General features: G+C 37.4%; 1 pseudogene; it reads right to left on the minus strand.

Annotated features, from left to right (window-relative positions):
* Positions 1–4,480: 4,480 nt before the first annotated feature.
* Positions 4,481–13,188, minus strand: LOC122312681 (annotated as a pseudogene).
* Positions 13,189–19,297: the final 6,109 nt, after the last annotated feature.

Consider the following 19,297-nt stretch of genomic DNA (forward strand, 5'->3'; position numbering starts at 1 on the left):
TCGCACCAAGCTTGTACCTAGACCAGGCCCTCTAGTCCCTGCCAGCTGAGGCACCACGGAGTCGACACGACAGCGTTACCGTATCATGCGATCCGGTCGTTGCCCAGCGACAACCCAGGAGATGTCACTCAATATTATCCACTCCCGAATGAACACAGGAGCTCCACCGGGATAATACCTCATCCCGGTTTGGGGTCGTGATACACACGCACCCAAAAATCCATTTACACAGATAAGACCAGTTTTTCTCAATTTAATACATGCACATGAATGTACCATGAAATGCACACCTCAAGACACAATTTATCCAAGAAAACTCAACATCAACAATAACCAAACAACTCCGTCCTCAAATCCATCCGACCCCCGACTCCTTGGACTCAATCCGGAATAATCAAGCAATCACAAAATTATTGTTAAAGCAATAATATATTTAAATCTAAACTCAAGTTTGGAAAATACTTACTGCGCTATATAATAATTTCTGAAGGATAACGAGCAGAAAAGCACGAAGAAAAAGCAACGTAACAGTGTAAAAACACTGTGGCCGTGGGTTGTAAAATATCCACTTTTGAATGGGGACTAACCAAGGGTTGAGATTGATAGAGAATGACCTAGAGGTGTTCATGAAGCTAGTGAAAGTGAGGGTTGGCCGTGGGTGGCGGAGGAAATGGCGGTGGAAGTGAAAAACGGCCAAAAGGAAAATGAGCTCATGGGGGCTGCTCCAGCAACAGATCGGAGCTGGAAATAGGTGGTTTAGGACGGCAAGAGGTTGGTGATGATGCTGTGAAGAGATGGTGGCCGGAGGTGGAACTACGGCGACGCTGGAGCTCAAAAACGCCTCGGCTTGGAGGAGCTCATGGCGGCTAACGGTGGCTTGGATGGAGGTGAAATTTGGTGAGAATGTTCACCGGTCGGAGGGGAAGAAAACTGGGTTGGTGGTGTGCCACACGGCGGCGGCTGGCAGTGGTTATGGGCGAAGCAACGAAAACGGCGAAATGGAAGGGAGAGAGAGATGCGCACGGAAGGGAGAGAACCGGAGGAGAAAAAGAAGAAAAAGAAAGAAAAAGAGAAAGAAAAAAGAAAGAAGAAAAAGAAAAAGCAAAAAAGAAAAGATGGGAAAAAGAAATGAGGTCCAATCCTCACCTCGGAGTCCAGAAACTGATCCGACGAAAACAACTTTAAAAGTTAGAAAACGAATAAAATAATTTAAACATCACATCTAGCTAAAATATAATAAATAACTAGTAAATACTAACAACAAACTTTTAAATCCAAAAACTAATTAAAATAAATTACACAGCAATTTAAATTCAAAACAATAATTAATATTAAGAAAGGTCTACAAAATAATTTTCACAGCTAAATAAGTTCAATTAAAATACAATAATTTAAAATAAAAGAACTAATATTTTAATTAAATTAAAATACTCCTTCAGTGAAAATACACGTAAAAACGGGGAATCACATCCTCCCCCCTTAAAATAAATTTTGTCCTCGAAATTTGCAAGATCAAACACTAACTTTAAAGCAAACCACAAGATTCCACTGAGACCCAGTTTAAGAAACATACCGCCATTTACTCAAACAAATAGCGGTATTGCTCTCTCATGTCTACTTCTCTCTCCCAAAAGAAATCTTGAGCTAATGGATCTCCCCATGCCACCTTTACTAGAGGTATCATCTTGGATCTCAACAGTTACTCTTTCCAATCCATAATCTACGAAGGAACAACCTCATATTAAATTAATTAATATTCAAAACAATAATCTACGAAGGAACAACCTCATATCCATAATCTTCAAAACAATAATTAATATTAAGAAAAGTCTACAAAATAATTTTCATAGCTAAATAAGTTCAATTAAAATACAATAATTTAAAATAAAAGAACTAATATTTTAATTAAATTAAAATACTCCTTCAATGAAAATACACGTAAAAACGGTGTATCTCTCTCTCTCTCTCTCTCTCTCTCTCTCTCTCTCTCTCTCTCTCTCTCTCTCTCTCTCTCTCTCTCTCTCTCTCTCTCTCTCTCTCTCTCTCTCTCTCTCTCTCTCTCTCTCTCTCTCTCTCTCTCTCTCTCTCTCGCAGGCGCTAAACTCTACAGCATCTTTGCTACACCACGCAGATCCCCCGCGAATCCCTTCCTCAGCAAACCCCTGTTGCACAACTTCTTACATGGGTGAGTCTCTGTTTCAATCTCACCATCACTCTCTTTTCACTAGTGATGATAAAAAGAAAAGGAGAAGTTATAGTGCAGCTTTCAGCAAGCTTGTACATACCTAATTTATTTATTTGTCTTTTGCTTGAAAGTCATTTATGTAGAAATTACATAGATAGTGATTTATGCTAGTTGATCCCTCCTAAAGCTTTTATTTACGCTCAGTTAATAATATAAAAAATTTATTTTTACAAAAAATAATTTTAAAGATATAAATTATGTATTAAGTATCAATTTTTTTTTTACAACTTAGTTTCAGAAGTGAATAGTAACCGTGCAATTTTATTTTAAACGCTTTATTGTTTTATTAAGTCTATTAAATAAAATTTGGTCGTTTACTTTAATGTAATAGTCAGAGAAGTTTTGTGGATATTGAGGAATTTAGAAATTAATGATATTTTTGGGTTAGGAGAAATTTAAATTTTTCAGAAATTAAAATACGCAATTTAAGTATTTTAGGTGCAATTACAAGTTATGTATTCAATTATAGATTTATTCAAGTCATATGATTTTCTATAAATGAAGATTGATTATTCGTTTGGCACTATTGTGAGGAATTTTTGAAAGACTAAGAAGTTCAAGTAAGCAAGATTCCTATACTAGACTTTGAATAAAAATAAAATGAACTGAGGTTAATTTATGAAAATGTGCATTATATGTAATGAAAAAAACTATGAAAACAACCTCAGTTATTTATTCAACATCATTCATGAACTCCGATGAAAAAGAAAGCATTTTTGTAATGACTGGTGTAGACATGAACTTATTTTCTTACATTTTGTTTTTGAATTGTGCAAAAGAGAGAGAATAAGTAATTTGGTGCATAAATTATATTTTTGTGATCTGATTCTATTCTATTCTGAAGATGTTCTGAACTTTAATACGATATGATGTGATTTCTGAAAAATTTTGGTATGACATTTTGAATCTAGATATGGTTTGTGAATGATGATCTGTTTTACCTACCACAGGTGCTAATAGTAGTTTCTATTTGGGTTGGTATCAATTGTTCTGTTTCTGGTGCACCCACTTTGGAAACAAAGTGATTTTCTAGTGGTCTTTCATGTGTGCACACTCAGGTCTCCTAAAATAAATATGTGGAAGATTCATGTTCTATTTCTGCTCGGTTAGCTACTAGGGTTTGCACAATCCTACCACAGAGTTAAACATGGCTTCGATATGATATGATATTCTAGTATGATGGTGGTCAGTTTTGCTATGCTAAAAGAATTTTAAATAAGAATATTTTTTAACTTTCGTTTTGATATTTTTTATAACATGTTCTGATTATGCATTTTGACCATATAAATATTTTGTTATACATTCTGAACTCTGTAAATGCTAATGTTTACACACTGATATATGTTCTCTACTTACTAAGTTGTTGATAATTCACCCCCTTATCTCTACAACATTTTTCAGATAATCTTAATGGTTCAACTGGGGAGCAGGAGTAGGCAGTATTAGAGAAGTTTGATGATCATAGAGGAATAAGTGCCTGATAGTTCAAGTACCTATTTGAGTCATAGTTAGTAAATTGGTTTTTTTGGTTATTTTGATATGTTGAGTTAATGATATTTTTCAAGTCTTTGGAGAATTTCTAATTTATTTTATTGAGAATTTATTTGTTGTCCCTATAAAGGAACATGAATTTTTAGTTTGAGCAAATGAACTAATATTGTATGTAGTTTTTTTCGAATTTTGTAGTGTGATATTGGAGTTGATATTAAGTAATAACAGCTAACTCTCCAGACCTCCAGGACTAGGGCATTACAATGTATATGGAGGGTATATATAAGATATATTACATAAAAGATAAATAATCAATTATCTCCGCAAAGATTTATTAACCGCCATTTATTATAGAAATTACCTAACTTTTCATGTGTGGAGTAAGTATCAATGTTGACTATCAATATGTGCGGGATCGTGTGGTTGTCTCGATTTACTTCAAACCCAACTAGGTAACACATAGAACTCGAATCTCACCAAAATTGGCTACTAGACCTTGCTCGATTATTCAGATTGATTGAGATAATCATACTCAAGTCTCAAGTCCCACAATCATGGCGGTAAAAGCCAAACATAAAGGAAGGAATTAGGGTTTGCTGCCATTAATTTGCCATGCTAGTGGCTTGGTATTGAGACTTGGCAATGTATACATAGGGTATATATAAGATATATCACATGAAGTAGAAGTAAACAATTATCTTTGCAAACAAACATGTATAGACTAATTAAGTGCCATTTATTTCATATTAATTGTAGCTGGCAACTGGAGTATATATTACAAGAAATTAGATATTCCCCAAAAGATATTCATTATTCAGGGTTGCTTTCAAGCTCATGTCATCATCTCATTGCCAACTTGCCACTAAAACAACTTGACTGGCACAAGATTAAGAGGTGTTTTCTTGTTGGTAGCAAGGCTAAGACCAAGCGACTCTTCCATGTTAATATCTTCCTCCTTCATCCCGAGTGGCAATTTCCAATTGAAACAATACAAAAGATTCGCCAGTGCAAGCTCAATGGTTGATGTTGCCATATACATCCCAGGACAACCTCTTCAGCCAGCTCCAAATGGCAAGAACTCAAATTTTTTCCCTTTATAATCAACGGAACTATCAATGAACCTTTTTGGGATGAACTCTTCTGGGTTCTTCCAATATTGGGGATCTCGTCCTATTCCCCAAGGGTTAACTTGCATGATTGATTAAGTGTTAATGTCATAACCGTTGAGCTTGAAGGGTACCATGGTTTGTCTTGGGAGAAGCAGAGTGAATGGAGGGTGCAACCTAAAAGTTTCTTTCATTATCCTCTTGATGTATAGAAGGTGATCCGTGTCAATTTCAGTGACTCTTCCTTTGTTTCCAACGATTTTTCTGACTTCATCTTGTGCTCTCTTCATCACTTTTAGGCTCCTAACAAGCTCTGTCATTGCACATATCATGCTAATTGCACCAGTGACAAGTCCACCTAAGAAGAGATTCTAATGATAGGAAAAATATTGCATTTAGCAGTTGAAAACCTTAATTAATTCGTAAATATAAACCTTGAAAATGAGAAAATGGAATTAATAGCCATGGGGGAAGAGATAGGAAGTACTGGGTTTATTTCGTTAACAAGAATTTAAATTAGAATTTTTTTAGAGACGTTGGTTATTGAGTTTTGTGATAGTAGTTGGAAAATTTGTACAAAATAAATTGTTGAAATATGTTTGAAAAATGGAATTAAGGGAATGTTTTGATATATTTCTCATCTCATCTCATATTTTATTTTATTTTCAGACATTACTCAAACACAAACACTTTCAAATTACTAAACTAATCATTATAATTTTTTCAAAGAAAATACAATTCTAACTTTTTCAATTTTCAAAATAAAAATAATATTAAAAAAGTATATTCTGACAATATTTTAACTTTATAATATTTTTTATTCAACTTTGTCTCTCTCATTTTTCAAAATCCAAAAAATACTTAACTCAAACTATCTCATTTCTATTCACAAACCATTTTACCATTATTCACAAAATTCTTATCTCATCTCATTCCCCAAATATCTCCTAAGACAACATTTGGATGTTGATATAATCATAGATGATCTGTGAATTGTAGTGAAAAAATAATGAATAGTAGTAAAAATTGTTAGGACTTTTTACTAGAGTTGAACATTTGTTAAATATAATATTTTTAAGATTTTTTTTTGCTTTTATTTTTTTTTTTTTTTTTTTTTTTGTGCTTTTTGCTTTTCACTTAAATCTAAGTAAATCATTGAATAAAAGTTGAAATAGAATATTTGAGGACTGACTTAATGTTTGCTTTAGAGAAGTGAGCAACATCAGCCTCAGTTTGATCCCTCTCTTTTTTCAACAGCATATCAATAATGTCTTCATGCTATGGTTCTGTTCTGTCGGGCTTGAGATGAAGATCAATCACTTGTTGGAAAAAAAAATCATCCAACTCATGGAAAATCCTTTCCAGCCTTCCAAGTCTACCAGAGAGCCTGTCCACAATCCACCCCACGTATGGAACGTACTCAGATGCATTGAAGCTCCGAGCATGGTTGTAGCTTCATGAACAACTTCTTGAAACCTTTCATTATCTAAATAACTCCCACAGAAACAACTTCATGTAACGATGCTGGCCTCATAATGGATCCACTCAAATATAACGGGTGGCAAGTCAATGGGGTCCCCACATGCCAAGCGAATCAGAAACTGTGCGCGAGCCCGACTGAATGTGGTCTTATGTGCCACAGGGTCTACATTTGTTGCAACAAAAGTTGCAACATGAGAAAGAAAGGCAGCAGCTGATTCTGGCTAAAAGAGTTCAGCCTATCGAGCTTCATGCGGTCTTTGCCAATGAGGATGTAGAAAACCTAATCCCACTCGTCATCACTGACCTCAGGAGCAATATCCTCGCCCTTGGGTAAATCTTCTTCATGACCGGCCATAGTGTCAAAAGGGCTCGTAGATGAAGCAGAAGTGGCTAGATCTGCCTCAGATGTGCCCAGAGCAAATGCAGCTACTGTGTCACTAGTCTAAGCAGCTGTCGCCACTGGTAGGAAATGCGAGATTTGGAGTAACTTGGTGATAACATCCGAGGAGAACTCAAACTGTACACCGCGTACAGTGAGGGTATGGGAGGATGCATCGTTAGGCATGGTGGCCATCCCCATGTAAAAGTCCCAAACCATTGAGAGGTAAATCTTTCCCCTCGATGTGCATATTGGGCCTCAACCTCTCGTGACGAAGACGTCTCTCAACGTCTTTCGCTCCTAGCTAAGGTCATCGAACTCATTAATAAGTATTTCTCACTCACCCATCACTGTTCACTCTGGATTGCCTCCGTCCCTCCCTCGTTTCCTACCTGTCATATAGTGAGCCATATCCTGAAAAGCAAATACTAGAAAAAAATTCAAAAAAATCATTAGAATTACATATATATGCATATTACAATATATATGGATTATACACAAAATTCTCATATCATCATTATAAATTTACATACTTTCGATAGCAAATATAATAAACAATTCCACTTTTTCAATACTCAAAACAATAATAATATAACGAAATAATATTGGAAAATTTAATAGACATACGTTAGAATGTGAAGTAATTGACGTTCGAATGATAATATTTCACATAATCTAGTCAAAATTTAAGTCCGAATGTACAAGGAATGTACGTTCAAACGTAAATTAGAAATTCAAACGTAAACCATTAACATTCGACCGATGATAGTTTAATAATTAGTAAGAATTTACGTCCGAATGTAAAATGAAAGTACATTCTTAAATTCTATACACATAAAATCGAACGTAATTAGCTAAACATTAAAGCGTAAATCAGATCCACAAAACATTCGCATGTAATAAGATTTACTTTCAAACGTTTATTTTACGTTTGTACATTTTATCCAACGTCCTCTTTAAACGTTGTATTATTTACGTTTGAACGTTAACATTTAACATTTAGACGTTATGAATTTCAAATGTCACACGTTCAAACTTTTCTTCTAACTGAAGAAGATGAATGATATACGTTCAGACATTTTATCCAACATACTCTTCAAACGTTGGATAAAAACGTTTGAATGTTTAAAATTTACGTCCAAACGTTACATTGTAACGTTAGGACATTATGAATTTATAAGTCACACGTTCAGACATTACAGGTAACATTCAAATGTTACAAGGCAGAATGGCTAAGTCGACTCAGCCATTTCTAAAAGCTTCAAAACTCACGTTTTGAGGCAAAAATCCATCGTAGAAATGATCTATAGACTATAGGGATGTTTCTAAGGTGGGGTTTTACCCATTTGAGATCAATGGAGGCCAGAAAATCAAGAAGAAAATCCGTCTTATATGGTCGGTTTCAATTTTTCGAAACCCACCGATTAAATTGGATAAAACTATTGTATGGGGAGGGCACATTACCTTTTTGTGATGGTTGCAGTGGCATATGATGATGACAGCGGCGACGTGAGTGGCGGATATTTGTGACGTTCGGAGTGAATGTGGGAGAAATGAAGAGGAAAGCTGTCGGGTTACATTTTATATATAGTTAACATTCGAGCATTTACAAAAAAACTTTTGAATGTAAAGTCTAATATTCAAACGTATTATTGTTTACATTCGGACGTTAACAAAATATGTCCGAACATTACTCATTGACATGCGAATGTGGACACATGAATTGGCTTATATCATAGAATAATGATAGCCTTTCAACATGTTTACCACCGGTTCACAACTTAGATATTAAAAGAATTTAAAAAATTAATTAAATAATTATGTAAATTGGTTCTTATAATTTTTTAAAGTAAAATACTACTTAACTCTCTCAATATTATTTTTTAAAAATATCATTAGAATATTTTATTTATTTTAATTTAAAGGTTTTACTAAATAGTTAAAAAAATTATTTTTAGTAAATTTATATGTATTTTTTAATTTTTGTAATAGTTAAAGATGTTAAAAAAATATTTAAAATAAAATGGTAAAAAAAACAATTTTCTAAATTTTATTAGTTGAAAACTGAAACAATTGTACAATAATTTTATTACCTTAATTGTAAACCAGTTGTTAACCGGTTGGCTGGGTATCATTGTCCTATATCATATTCATATATATTAATACTATTAATATATATTAATATATATTATTTTAAGTTTTTTATTGTTTATATATACTAGTATAGTTATATAATATATGAAATAATATATATAAATATAGTGTGGTATATATTATAGTATACATATTGTAATACTTGACTATATACTTTTCTTATATATATAGTATTCAACTATATATATACTTGTAAAATACTATATATATATATATATATATCCTAGAGTAAGTATATAGTACTAGGCTACATACTTAAAATGTATATATTATAGACTATATATATGTACTTATATATATATATATATTCAACTATATATATACATGATATATAATATAAATACAATATAGTAAAATATATAGAATTTATATGTATAATATAATATAATATTAATATTGACTATTTTTTAATATAATATATAAAAATTGAGTTTGCATGATATTATATAATATCATATATATAAATTCATGAATATATTATATTATATATTATATAATATTTTTTTTTCACATATGTCCAAACGTAAGTGAAAAAGTGGCGTGAGCTTTCCCGCTTGATCTTTGGAACCCTAAAACGTTCAAACGTTAAATTATTTACATCAGTGAGATAATTAAACGTTCAAACGTTAATTAATGAACGTCCGAACGTAAAGTTATAGACAGACTTTAAGATAATGAATTCACACACGGGAAAGCAGACTCATTCTACCTTCCTCCCGTGCGTGAGACATAGAGAGAGAGAGAGAGAGAGAGAGAGAGAGAGAGAGAGAGTGTGTGTGTGTGTGTGTGATGACCCGCTTTTATGTGTATTTTCACTGAAGGAGTTGTTTTTTATTTAATTAATATATTGGTTTATTTATTTCAAATTAATGTATTTTATTTGGTTTTAATTTATTTGATGTGGTGTTTAATTTATTTTAGTCATTTTACGGTTTTTAATATCGTTTTCGGCGGATCAGTTTTGGTTTCCGAAGTGAGAATTAGACCTCTTCTCTTTTCTTTTCTCTTTTTATTTTTCCCTTTTCCTTTTTCTTTTTCTTCTTTTCTTTCCTTTATTTCTTTTTCTTCCTCTTTTCTTCCCCGGTTTCTCTCTCTCCCCACGCAGCTCTCTTTTCTCTCCTTCCCGTCGCCGCCTGTTTGTCAGCCTAGTGCCCCGTCGTCCAGCCGCCATGTAGTACACCACGCCCACTATTCTCTTCCCCTCCCACCAAAGATCATCCTCACCAATTTTTAAGGCCAACCGACCAGCCGTTAGCCGCCACGCACGGCTGGAAGTCACGGCACCAACCCTGTTTTTCCTCCCTGTCGCCGGTTGCTTTCTCAGCCCAGACCCACCGCTCGCCGGTGGTGTGGCCTACACCACCCACCCAGTTTTCTTCCCCTTCCACCGGTGAACATCCCCACCAAGTTTCACCTCCATCCGAGCCACCGTTAGCCACCACGAGCTCCTCCAAGCCACACGGATTTTCACCGATTCCAGCGTCGTCGCACCACCTCCGGCCACCATCTCTTCACAACTTCTTCCCCTACCTCTTGCCGACCTAACCCACCTAATTTCAGCCCCAATCTGTTGCTAGTGCAGCTCCCACGAGCTCAACTCCGTTCAACCCCTTTTTGGCCTTCCACCGCCACCCACGGCCAAAACTCACTTCCTTTAGCTTCATAAACATCTCAAGGCCATTCCCTATCAATTTTGTGTCTTGGTTTGTCCCCGTTTGAAAGTGGGTAATTTACTACCCACGGCCACAGTGTAAAATACACTGTTACGTTGCTTTTCCTCTACCTTTTGCAATGCCGCGAGCTTTCAAAAAATACTGTATAGCGCTATAAGTATTTTCCAAACTCTACTTTTAGATTTAAATATATTTTACTCTTACAATAATTATTTGACTGTTGGTTGGTTGATTCCGGACTGAGTCCGAAGAGTTCGGGAGTCGGGTGGATTGAGGACGGAGTTGTTTGGTTAATGTTGTTATTTGTTTGAGATATTTGTGCCTTGATGTTTGCATTGTATAGTGCACGCATGTTCATGTTTAAAAAGAGAAAACTGGGTTTTCGTGTAGTTGCATGCATGTACATGTGTTGGAACTTGAAAACTGGGCTTGTAAGCGAGAAATGATTTATGGTATATGTGAAAGGTTGGATTGACTGGTTTGAGTCAGAGGCACGTGTAGGGAAAGGTTGGATTAACTGGTTTGAGTCAGAGGCATGTATAGGGATGGTGGTAAACAGGGACGGTGGTAGAATCCCGCCTGTGATTCCCGCCTACGGTGCACTCGTAAGGATGGTGGTAAGCAGGGACGGTGGTAGAATCTCGCCTATGATTCCCGCCTACAGTGCACGCGTAGGGACGGTGGTGAGCAGGGATGGTGGTAGAGTCCCGCCTGCGATTCCCACCTACAATGCTCTGATGGTTTGGTTTTGCGCCATTATCAGGGATAATGGCGAGATTATATTTTTGGGCCAAATGGGATTTTTGGCGTCCATGGAAATATATGGTTTTTGTGGGACATGTGCATTTGCATTCATCCATGCATATTGTTAAGTTTATATGTTTTTATCTTGTGGTGTTTGGGTCTTACTTACCTGCGGCACCATTTTTGGTTCCGTAGATTTTGGTGCAGAGTTCGAGGAAGAGGAGGAGGCTGAGCCCGAGGATGCGGCTCTGCCGGAGTTTTGAGTTGAAGTTTAAGCTTCTTGTTGGCTTGAGCAATATTTGTAGTTTGTAATATTTTATTATGTATGTTTTGAACAGCTTTCTATTAAACTAAAGAAAAATTCCGGTACTTAGTTATATGACTTTGCTATCCGTTGCGTGTTTCTTCGTGCACATTTGTTGTTTATACACACACTTAGCACACGTCGATAGGGTGGCGACCCGTGATGTCATCATCCGGACATCTCGATTTTCCCGTGTCCGTGCGTGGGGATTTTGGGGCGTCACACAGAGAGAGAGAGAGAGAGAGAGAGAGAGAGTGTGTGTGTGTGTGTGTGTGTGTGTGTGTGTGTGTGTGTGTGTGTGTGTGTGTGTGTGCGTGCGCGTGTGTGTGTGTTAGAGGGAGAGAGGGAGAAATGGAGGGTTAGAGTGAGAGAGGGTTAGATAGAGTGTTAGAGTGAGAATTATTGTATTTGTTTTTCCTCCCAAAGGGAAGTAAGGTAAAAATATTTTTCTTTTGATGTTTTTACAATTTACATGATATTTGTCAATGTTTTTTTATATGTATTTAACTAGCTAGTGTTGTGATTTTTTTGAATGATTATTTGTTGTGGCTTGTTGAAAATTTGTAATTTGCAAGAGAAGGATATTGTGAGCATAAGGTATATATACTAAACTCTATTAATACATTTTGTTGTGATTTTATTGTAGATAAAAGTGAACTTTTTTATGTGTATAATGTGAGTTGATTGGAGATTTTGATGAATTAGATTAGGGTATAATATTGTGAGTATGAAATTTCTTTTGATTGTATATATTGTGAATATGTTTTGAATTGGATATTGATGAATTATATGTATTTATTTTTGACATAAATTGTGTTATACCATGAATTAAAATGAAAAATGTCAAACATGTGTATGGTTATTCTTAAAATTAATGTATTTTATAAGTATGTATTTTTTTGAAGCACATTGAGTGATTTTTGTGTATGTTATATTTGTATATTTTTTTATTATTTGTGAATTTATGTGTTTATTTGTGTAATATGTTGTGATTAAAGAATATATATATATATATAGTGTGATTATTTGTTGTGCATAATAGATATTATATAATGGGACAACTATATGCAATGTTATTCTTATATTTGAATAATAACAATGATTAGAAGTTATGATATAAATATTATCAAATGAATTGTTATAAATAAATAAGTATCTAATTTTTTATTTTTTTTTGAGAAGATGGGAACTTTATATTAATACTACGAGCGTAGAAGATTACAAATGCATTGAGGATAATCCTCTACAAGAACAGACTCCTCACCAAGCTCTAAGGAGCTTTTGGCTAGAGTGTGTGCCACTACATTGATCTGCCTAGGGACATGCCTAAAAGACCAAGAATGGTATGAAGTCAAGAGTTTCTTTATGTCGAGGAAGATCAGGCCAGCAGTACTCCAGTCCTCAATACCACTGTTAATCCCACTGACCACTAGCTTAGAGTCCCCTTCAAATATGACATTATGGAGACCAAGTTCTAGCCCAAGTTGCACAACTCGCAAGGCAGCCAAAGCTTCTCCCAGAAGAGGATCAGGGAAGGAGTTTTTAGGACTCCTAAGGGTGGCTGTGACTAGGCCATCCCAATCTCTAACTGCCACCCCTATTCCCACCATGCAATGTACCTTGTCAATGGCTGCATCTCAGTTTATTTTGTAGAAGTCTGTAGGAGGCTTGCACCACACAATTGGTGCCTGAGTTGGGAGAGGTTGCTTTTTTGGTTGACTGTTAAGTTCTTCCACTTCACCCTTTCTCGATGAGACAGACTTGGAGACCTGCAAAGGAGATATGAAGCTAGATTCGAAGATAAAATTGTTCCTCCTATGCCACAATTCGGAGGCTGTAAGAGCTAGTTCCACTTGTTCCTCAGCAGGGAGAAGAGAGAGCTGGTCTGCCAGCAGTTCATGATATGGTTGTTCCTCTGACCTGCATTTTTAGAGTCTTCTCGAACCATAGCTCCAAACATCCTGGGCTGCCGTGCATGACCATAGAACATGAGATGTGGTTTCTGGAAAAGAGTGACAGATGGGACATAAAGGAGACTCAACAATCCTCCTTCTAAACAAATTTGCTTTAGTTGGAAGGATGTCCTTTGCAGCTCTCCATAGGAACACTTTAACTTTGCTTGGCACATTAAGCTTCCACAGTTGCTTCCAAAGGGCCCCTTGGGTAGGAGGTCGAGATCCTTATCCATGCCTGCTATCATTCATGGAAACCTGTAGATGGTAAGCTGATTTTACTGTGAACATGCCATTTGTGGTGCACCTCCAGGTTAGTCTATCACGGCTACTGCAAGGACTGATGTGGATCTTGGATATGACTGCTGCTTACTCAGGAGTGAAGACATCCTGTATGAGAGCCAGGTTCCAGGAGTGAGTATCTTGATCTATTAGAGAGTTCACAGTAGCTCCTGAACTGAGAATCTTGAGAGGAGATTGGACCTTGAAAGAAGTAGGGGTAGGCAGCCAACAGTCTGACCACACCCTCACTGAGTTGCCATTTCCAATCTTCCAGAGGAGGCCTTCAGCCAACAAAGGCCTGGCTGCTGTTATACTTTTCCATACAAAAGAATCACTTCCTCTGACTTTAGCCGAGAGAAAATCACCAGAGGGGAAATACTTGGCTTTTAGGACCTTGGAGGCAAGGGATTGGGTGTTGATGAGAAGCCTCCACCCTTGCTTGGCTAGCATGGCTTTATTGAAGTCTTCAAAGTCTCTGAAGCCCAGGCCCCCATCTTGCTTGCCCTTTCCAATTCCATTCCAACTAAGCTAGTGCATTTTAGATTTTTGGTTATTTATCCCCCACCAGAAAGATTGCATCAGCTTGTTTATGTTTCTCAGGATTCCTTTGGGAATTAGGAAGATTCCCATGCAATATGTGGGAATGGATTGAATGACTGATTTTAGCAAGACTTCTTTCCCGGCTGAGGACAAGAGGTTTGTTTTCCAATTGCTCATCTGAGCCTTGATTCTATCCAAAATAGGATTAAAAGCTCTGCCCTTGTTTTTTCCCACAGAAGAAGGTAGTCCTAAGTACTTCTCAAAAGGACCCGATGCCTTCATACCAGCCAAGTTTAGAATGGAATTTTGGGCTACTAGGCTTGTGTTCCTGCTGAAGTAAATTGAAGACTTATCCAGGTTGAGCCTCTAACCAGAGCTTGCTTCATAAGAATTGAGTATGAACTGAAGTTTGGTCCATTCCTGTTGATGTGCCTTGCAGAAGACCATAGTATTGTCTGCAAAAAAAAAAGTGATTGACTGTTATAGAGCCTCTTGAAAGAGGGAAACCTGAGATGGTGCCCTGCTGTTCAGCCAGGTTCAAAGCCAAGGAAAGTACTTCTGAGCACAGGATAAATAAATATGGGAAAAGGGGGTGTCCTTGCCGTATTCCTCTTGAGGGTTTGAAAGAAGGTTGAGGGATGCCATTGACTAGGATAGAGTAAGTCACTGTTCCTATGCACTGCATGATCAGATCTGTCCACTCTCTGTCAAACCCCATTTGTTGAAGCACTTGATGAATGAAGGACCACTCTAGCCTATCATAGGCCTTGCTCATATCCAGCTTGAGGGCCATGTAGGCTACTCTGTCATTCTTCCTTCTGTTTTGCATTGAGTGAAGGAGTTCATAAGCAACAATAGTGTTATCTGAGATCATTCTTCCTGGAACAAAAGCACTTTGGGTGTCTGATATTAGCTTTGGCAGGATGGTCTTTAACCTGTTTGCAAGGACCTTAGCTATGATCTTGTAGTACACATTACAAAGGCTAATTGGCCTATAATCAGTGACCTTTCTAGGGGACTTCTTCTTAGGAATGAGGGTTATGTAGGTGTGCTTGATAGCTTGGAACCCAGCCTTTGTGTTTAGGTGCTCTAGTACTGCATCTGTTACATCTTTGCCAACCGTGAGCCAGTGGCTTTGGAAGAAAATTGCTGGAAAACCATCTGGGCCAGGTGAGCCCAGTGGATTCATTTCATGTATAGCCAGCTAGATTTCCTCTCTGGTGTATGCCTTAGTAAGGGACAGGTTCATTGCAGGGGTGACCGTGGTGTTGAGGACTTCCATTATGGAGTTGGAAACAATGGGATTGGATGATGTGAAAAGGTCCATAAACACAACTTGGAATTCAGACCCTATATCCTCAGGGGATGTCAAAATCTGGCCCTCCTCAGTGTGAAGTTTCTGAATTATATTCTTCTGTTTTCTAGCCGAGGCACACTTGTGGAAGTATTTGGTGTTCCTGTCACCATCTTGAAGCCACCTTTGTTTAGCTCTTTGCCTCCATTTCAGGTCATTCTGCTCTAGTGAGGAGTTCAACTCCTTTTGTAAGGATTTGATTAGATCATTATCCAGACCAGTATTGTAATCTTGCAGGGTTCTCAAAAGTTCCTTCTTGTGGTTCAGTTCCTACTGGTGAGCTTTCCTGTTGATGTTATTCCACTCTCTTAACTGGAATCTGCATCTCTCAAGGCTCCTTCTAGTGACATCTACCCTTGATCCTGTTTGGAGGGATCCCAGCCAGGCTCTTTTTATTACTGCCACACACTCTTGTTGCTTAGCCGAAGAGGCCTCATACCTGAATATTTTCCTATGGGAGCGAGGGGTAGGATCTGTAGCCTTGCTTGAGATATAGAGAGGGTTGTGATCAGAACATAAGGTGGGTAAGATGGTGACTAACTTTAAGTCAAAGTAATCATGCCATGCACAATTTACTAGTCCTCTGTCCAATCTCTCCTTAGTAAAACATGTTCCCTCACGGTTGTTGCACCAAGTATAATGAGAGCCCACATAACTAATGTCACCAAGATTACAAACTGCTAGGGACTGTCTGAATTCTTCCATCTGTCTAAAGGATCGGGGAAGGCCACCCCACTTTTCACCATGAGAGGTAATTTCATTAAAGTCTCCCATGCACATCCAAGGGGTGAATTGGTCAGGTTTAAGATGTCTAAGTAGGGCCCAGCTTTCCTTTCTTCTTGCTGCTATAGGGTGACCATAAAATCCAGTGACCAGGAAATGATTTGGGAAATCAGAGAATTGGAATTGAAGGGTTATATGACTGAGGGAGTAGGAAACCAAATTAGCTTGAGTTTGAAGTTTCCAAAAGAAGGCTAGGCCTCCACTTCGACCAATACAGTCCACAACAAAGCTACATTCATAGCCTAGCTTATTTCTGATGGATTCTAATTACTCTCTTCTACATTTGGTTTCCATAAGGAACACCAATGATGGGGACTTATCTCTCACTAAACTGTGGAGTTCTCTAACTGTCCGAGGGTTCCCAAGCCCTCGGCAGTTCCAGCACAGTGCATTCATGGAGATGGGCAGGGCTGTCGAACAGCCTCTGCCTTGTTACCATACTTGAGTCTTTTTGAGGATCTCGTGGGCTTTGTAGTTAGGGGATTGCTTCTTTTATTGTTTTTACTGATGACATGGTGGGAGATGGGAAGAGACATGGATGGGCCATCACTTGGGATTGGTTTGCCACGGGCCCTCCTTTTCCAATTTGTCAAAGAAGGGTTAAGAGCCTGAGGTTTTGGGCCTATCTGGGTATTCAGAATGGAAGGACTTACTTGTAGAGTTTCTACTGCAGGAGCCATGTTGGTGTCTGTTGCCAGGTGGACTGTATGGTCCTTAGGAGAGATGGTTTTGATAGCTGCTGCATCAGACACCTCGAGACTATGAGAAACTTCCTTTTCTGATCTTTGAAGACTTTCATTGTACTTATGAGTCTGAAAGTTACCAACTCCCCTTACCTCCTCCACATCACCCTCTGAGAGCACAAGGTCACTAGGTACTATTTCCCTGACATCATTTGACTTTCTAGAGCAGCTGTTCCCGCCAAATTCTGCACTTTGTTCATCTGAACTACCATGCTGTCCCCTGCCTGAGACCCTCTCCACTGGACTGCCTGCCTGAGGTTGGTGGCTTGATGTTTTATGCGGTGCAGTGGCTCTAAGCCAGGAGCCGTATTGTGCTTGAGATGCAGGCTGTAAACTTTCATCTATAGCCTGCCTTGAACAGTTAGAGTGGGAATGCAGGATTGTTCCACAGAGATAGCAGAAGGAAGGGAGCCTTTCATATTTGAAAGGTATCCAGATCCTGTTGTTCTCGACAGATACTAATCTTCCCCTTGCCAGAGGTTTGGAGATGTTGATGAGTACCTTTACCCGTAGGACTCCCCCCCATGCTCTTCCTTTTTCATCAACCTCTACTGTAAGGACCTTACCAGCACTTGCTCCCAATTTTTCACCCATAGTTCTATTTAGGCCTGCAAAAGGAAGGTCATGTAGTTGGATCCAGAAAGGTTCTAACTCGAACTGGATGTCTTTCAAGGCTTGCTTGCCTTTGCATTCTTAGAGGCAGATTAAACTTCTATCAAAGGACCAGGGTCGGCCAGCCAGCACCTTGTTTTTCACTGAGAGGTTTTGAAATTCAATGAGGAATTTGTTTCTGCCATAGTCTTTGAAAGATAGACCCCCTTCAGTATTCCATATCCTAGTCATAGTTGCTTTGAAGGCTCCTTTATTCACTTCCCTTTTCCATACCACCAGTGCCGCAAGACACAAGTTACTGAAATCCTATGCAATTAGCAGTTCCTCCTTTGGGAGAAGTATTTCTTGTTGTTCCTCCTCCGTGAGCCTTAATCCCTTACATAGAGAGGAAAGTTCCTCCTCCATTGTAGGACTAAAAAACTTTTAATGAGAAAAAAAACTATCAGCAACAAAGAACTGAAAAGAAACTCTATGGATCAGCGAGATCCAAGAGACGAACTCTATGTTCTAAAGAGCATAGAGAGAAAACCTCATCTCCCAAAGAGAGGACCAGCACCATTGCCCAATGGCTTGTATAATATCTAATTTGTATAATAACAATTAATAATATTGTTATTTATAAAAAATAACAACTAAAAATATTATTTACAAATAATAACAACTAAAATTATATAATAAGTAGTATATAATAACAATTATATATATAATTATAATTATATAATAACAATTAAAATTTAAGTGTTATCAATCCCTAAGTATATTACAATCTAGTATATAGTATACCATATAAGAAATAAATATGTCCCCATTATAATAATAATTATATAATAACAATTAAAATTTAAGTATTATCAATAGATAAGTATTCAATTTGTATAATAATAATTAGTAACATTGTTATTTATAAAAAATAACAACTAAAAATATTTTTTGTGACGCCCCCAAATCCCCACACACGAACACGGGAAAATCGAGACGTCCGGATGATGACATCACGGGTCATCATCCTATCGACGTGTGCCAAGTGTGTGAAAAAGCGACAAATGCGCACGAGAAAAATACAGCGAAAAGCAAGTCAATAACTAAGTACCAGAATTTTTCTTGTTTAATACAAAACTATTCAAAACATACATAAATAAATATTACAAGACACAAATATAATTTTAAACTAAATACAAAACATAACATCAGCACCCCAGCGGAGCCGCATCCTCGGGCTCAGCCTCCTCCTCCTCATCCTCGATCTCTGCACCAAAATCTACGGTACCAAAAATGGTGCCGCAGGTAAGTAAACTCCAAACACCACTAGACAAAAACATATAAAACTCAAACAATATACATGAAATAAAAACCAATGCACATGCGCCATAAAACATAACTTTTACACGCACGCCAAAAACTCATTTGGCCCACAAAAACATATCCTTAAAACCAAGCCTCGCCATTATCCCAG

Source organism: Carya illinoinensis, chromosome 6 (assembly GCF_018687715.1).
Source record: "Carya illinoinensis cultivar Pawnee chromosome 6, C.illinoinensisPawnee_v1, whole genome shotgun sequence".
Lineage (NCBI taxonomy): Eukaryota > Viridiplantae > Streptophyta > Magnoliopsida > Fagales > Juglandaceae > Carya > Carya illinoinensis.